Below are 5610 nucleotides of genomic sequence, written 5' to 3' on the forward strand. Positions count from 1 at the left end.
CAATAAAAAAAGAAAGTCATCTTCTCACAAAAAGAAATTCATCTTCAACCTCAGCAAGACAGAGTGGATGAGGGATTGGAGGACAACCAACCCCAAATTGGGAAACAAGTCATCCAGGAATACCTGGCCGCTCTTAACGAGTCCAAGTCCCCTTTCAGGGCCAGATCAACTACACCCCAGAGTATTGAAGGAACGAGCGGAAGTCATTTCGGAACCATTGGCAACCATCTTTGAGAGTTCTTGGAGAACGGGAGAAGTTCCAGCAGATTGGAGGAGGGCCAATGTGGTCCCAATCTTCAAGAAGGGAAAAAAGGACGACCCAAACAACTACCGTCCGGTCAGCCTCACGTCGATACCGGGCAAGATTCTGGAAAAGATTGTTAAGGAAGCGGTCTGCAAACACTTAGAAACAAATGCAGTCATCGCTAATAGTCAACATGGATTTATCAAAAACAAGTCATGCCAGACTCATCTGATCTCTTTCTTCGATAGAGCTACAAGCTGGGTAGATGCGGGGAATGCCGTGGATGTAGCGTGTCTGGATTTCAGGAAGGCCTTCTTTGACAAGGTCCCCCATGACCTTCTGGCAAGGAAACTAGGCCAGTGTGGGCGAGGCAAAACTACGGTGAGGTGGATCTGGAATGGGTTAAATGGACGAACACAGAGGGTGCCCACTAATGCTTCTTCTTCATCTTGGAAAGAAGTGACAAGTGGAGTGCCACAGGGTTCCGTCCTGGGCCCGGTCCTGTTCAACATCTTTACTAATGACTTAGATGAAGGGCTAGAAGGCATGATCATCAAGTTTGCAGACAACACCAAATGGGGAGGGAGAGCCAATAGTCCAGAGGACAGGAGCAGAATTCAAAACGATCTTGACAGATTAGAGAGATGATTGGCCAAAACTAACAAAATGAAGTTCAACAGGGACAAATGCAAGATACTCCACTTTGGCAGGAAAAACGAAATGCAAAGATACAAAATGGGGGACAAGGCCTGGCTCGAGAGCAGTACGTGTGAAAAAGATCTTGGAGTCCTCGTGGACAGGAAGTTAAACATGAGCCAGGAATGTGATGTGGCAGCAAAAAAAGCCAATGGGATTTTGGCCTGCATCAAGAGGAGCCTAGTGTCTAGACCTAAGGAAGTCCTGCTCCCCATGCTCTATTCTGCTTTGGTTAGACCACTTTACCTGGAATATTGTGTCCAATTCTGGGCACCACAACTCAAGAGAGATATTGACAAGCTGGAATGTGTCCAGAGGAGGGCGACTAAAATGATCAAGGGTCTGGAGAACAAGCCCTATGAGGAGCGGCTTAAGGAGCTGGGCATGTTTAGCCTGAAGAAGAGAAGGCTGAGAGGAGATATGATAGCCATGTATAAATATGTGAGAGGAAGCCACAGGGAGGAGGAGGGAGCAAGCTTGTTTTCTGCTTCCCTGGAGACTAGGATGCAATGGAACAATGGCTTCAAACTACAAGAGATTCCATCTGAACATTAGGAAGAACTTCCTGACTGTGAGAGCCGTTCAGCAGTGGAACTCTCTGCCCCAGAGTGTGGTGGAGGCTCCTTCTTTGGAATCTTTTAAGGGGTGATTTGAATGCAATATCCCTGCTTCTTGGCAGAATGGGGTTGGACTGGATGGCCCAGGAGGTCTCTTCCAACTCTTTGATTCTATTATTATTATTATTATTATTATTATTATTATTATTATTAACTTTATTTGTACCCCGCTAGCATCTCCCGAAGGACTCGATGTGGCTTACAGAGGCCAAGGCCTCAACACAACACAACAATATAACAACTATGATTCTATGATTCTGTAAGGGCACAGTCAAAGCCCTCCTAACAGAGGGCCTGCCAGCCTCTGCCTGGAGGAAGAAGGGACGTGTATGCTAGGCATGGGCCCAAGTTTGCTCACGGCTTTCATAAACAATGTCTTGATCATATATTGAAATACAGCCTTTCAAAGCCAATGGAGACCAATAAGGACACAGTCAAAGCTCTCCTAACAGAGGGCCTGCCAGCCTCTGCCTGGAGGAAGAAGGGACGTGTATGCTAGGTATGGGCCCAAATTTGCTCATGGCTTTCATAAACAATGTATTGATATTATATTGAAATACAGCCTTTCAAAGCCAATGGAGACCAATAAGGACACAGTCTAAGCCCTCCTAACAGAGGGCCTGCCAGCCTCTGCCTGGAGGAAGAAGGGACTTGTATGCTAGGCATGGACCCAAGTTTGCTCACGGCTTTCATAAACGATGTCTTGATAGTATATTGAAATACAGCCATTCAAAGCCAATGGAGACCAATAAGGACACAATCAAAGCCCTCCCAACAGAGGGCCTTCCAGCTTCTACCTGGAGGAAGAAGGGACTTGTATGCTAGGCATGGGCCCAAGTTTGGTCAAGGCTTTCATAAATGCTATACTGATAGTATATTGAAATACAGCCATTCAAAGCCAATGGAGACCAATAAGGACACAATCAAAGCCCTCCCAACAGAGGGCCTTCCAGCTTCTACCTGGAGGAAGAAGGGACTTGTATGCTAGGCATGGACCCAAGATGGCTCATGGCTTTCATAAACAATGTCTTAATAGTATATTGAAATACAGCCATTCAAAGCCAATGGAGACCAATAAGGACACAGTCAAAGCCCTCCTAACAGAGGGCCTGCCAGCCTCTGCCTGGAGGAAGAAGGGACGTGTATGCTAGGTATGGGCCCAAGTTTGCTCATGGCTTTCATAAATGATGTATTGATATTATATTGAAATACAGCCTTTCAAAGCCAATGGAGACCAATAAGGACACAGTCTAAGCCCTCCTAACAGAGGGCCTGCCAGCCTCTGCCTGGAGGAAGAAGGGATGTGTATGCTAGGCATGGACCCAAGTTTGCTCACGGCTTTCATAAACGATGTCTTGATAGTATATTGAAATACAGCCATTCAAAGCCAATGGAGACCAATAAGGACACAATCAAAGCCCTCCCAACAGAGGGCCTTCCAGCTTCTACCTGGAGGAAGAAGGGACTTGTATGCTAGGCATGGGCCCAAGTTTGGTCAAGGCTTTCATAAATGCTATACTGATAGTATATTGAAATACAGCCATTCAAAGCCAATGGAGACCAATAAGGACACAATCAAAGCCCTCCCAACAGAGGGCCTTCCAGCTTCTACCTGGAGGAAGAAGGGACTTGTATGCTAGGCATGGGCCCAAGTTTGGTCAAGGCTTTCATAAATGCTATACTGATAGTATATTGAAATACAGCCATTCAAAGCCAATGGAGACCAATAAGGACACAATCAAAGCCCTCCCAACAGAGGGCCTTCCAGCTTCTACCTGGAGGAAGAAGGGACTTGTATGCTAGGCATGGACCCAAGATGGCTCATGGCTTTCATAAACAATGTCTTAATAGTATATTGAAATACAGCCATTCAAAGCCAATGGAGACCAATAAGGACACAGTCAAAGCCCTCCTAACAGAGGGCCTGCCAGCCTCTGCCTGGAGGAAGAAGGGACGTGTATGCTAGGTATGGGCCCAAGTTTGCTCATGGCTTTCATAAATGATGTATTGATATTATATTGAAATACAGCCTTTCAAAGCCAATGGAGACCAATAAGGACACAGTCTAAGCCCTCCTAACAGAGGGCCTGCCAGCCTCTGCCTGGAGGAAGAAGGGATGTGTATGCTAGGCATGGACCCAAGTTTGCTCACGGCTTTCATAAACGATGTCTTGATAGTATATTGAAATACAGCCATTCAAAGCCAATGGAGACCAATAAGGACACAATCAAAGCCCTCCCAACAGAGGGCCTTCCAGCTTCTACCTGGAGGAAGAAGGGACTTGTATGCTAGGCATGGACCCAAGATGGCTCATGACTTTCATAAACGATGTCTTAATAGTATATTGAAATACAGCCATTCAAAGCCAATGGGGACCAATTAGGACACAATCAAAGCCCTCCCAACAGAGGGCCTTCCAGCTTCTACCTGGAGGAAGAAGAGACTTGTATGCTAGGCATGGGCCCAAGATGGCTCATGACTTTCATAAATGATGTCTTAATGGTATATTGAAATACAGCCATTCAAAGCCAGTGGAGACCAATAAGGGCACAGTCAAAGCCCTCCTGACAGAGGCCCTTCCAGCCTCTGCCTGGAGGAAGAAGGGACTTTTATTATTAATAGTATATTGAAATACAGCCATTCAAAGAAAATGGAGACCAATAAGGACACAGCCTGGAGCCCCCGGTGGTTAAACTGCTGGGCTGCTGACCTTGCCGGCCGAAAGGTTGGCGATTCAAATCCGGGGAGCGAGGCGAGCTTCCACTTGAACTTCCTCTCGACAAACAGTTGTTTGGGAGCCAGGGATAAAAGCAGTGTTGGCAGGAGTGAGAAAAGTTTACGTCAAGTATTTTTTTAAAAAAACCCTAAAACACCTTAGGTTGGTGGCAGCTTTAATTCAAAAGAAAGTTTAAAGACGAGCAGTGTTCACTTCATCATAACATATATCCATCATCGTGACAAATGCAAGATACTCCACTTTGGCAGAAAAAATGAAATGCAAAGATACAGAATGGGGGACAATGCCTGGCTCGAGAGCAGTACGTGTGAAAAAGATCTTGGAGTCCTTGTGGACAGGAAGGTGAACATGAGCCAACAATGTGATGTGGTGGCAAAAAAAGCCAATGGGATTTTGTCCTGCATCAATAGGAGCCTAGTGTCTAGATCTAAGGAAGTCATGCTCCCCATGCTCTATTCCGCTTTGGTTAGACCACATCTGGAATATTGTGTCCAATTCTGGGCACCACAATTCAAGAGAGATATTGACTCTAAGCTGGAATGTGTCCAGAGGAGGGCGACTAAAATGATCAAGGGTCTGGAGAACAAGCCCTATGAGGAGCGGCTTAGGGAACTGGGCATGTTTAGCCTGAAGAAGAGAAGGCTGAGAGGAGATATGATAGCCATGTATAAATATGTGAGAGGAAGCCACGGGGAGGAGGAGGGAGCAAGCTTGTTTTCTGCTTCCTTCGAGACTAGGACGCAAGGGAACAATGGCTTCAAACTACAAGAGAGGAGATTCCATCTGAACATTAGGAAGAACTTCCTGACTGTGAGAGCCGTTCAGCAGTGGAACTCTCTGCCCCGGAGTGTGGTGGAGGCTCCTTCTTTGGAAGCTTTGAAGCAGAGGCTGGATGGCCATCAGTCAGGGGTGATTTGAATGCAATATTCCTGCTTCTTGGCAGAATGGGGTTGGACTGGATGGCCCAGGAGGTCTCTTCCAACTCTTTGATTCTATGATTCTATGATCGTCTCACTATCATATTGGAGGCACAGGAGTGGGATTTATTTATTGTTTTAGGAAAGGAAAACCTCTGGGAAGATCCATCCTGCCCGGGAATAATATTAATAAGCCTCCAGCCTTGTGTCTTTTGTTATAATGTCCTGTTGGGTTTTACTATGTATTGAGTCATGCACTGCTAATGAGCTTCTGTTGGAAATGCTGAGAATGTATTGATTGTATGTGGGGAATCATTTGGGAAATGTGTTTTTGCCTACTCAGGGTTGCAATCCAGAGCAGGGAACGAGGCCCTCAGATAACTCTCCACCACACTTGGC

This window comes from Anolis sagrei, chromosome 6, assembly GCF_037176765.1.
Source record: "Anolis sagrei isolate rAnoSag1 chromosome 6, rAnoSag1.mat, whole genome shotgun sequence".
In the NCBI taxonomy this organism is placed as follows: domain Eukaryota; kingdom Metazoa; phylum Chordata; class Lepidosauria; order Squamata; family Dactyloidae; genus Anolis; species Anolis sagrei.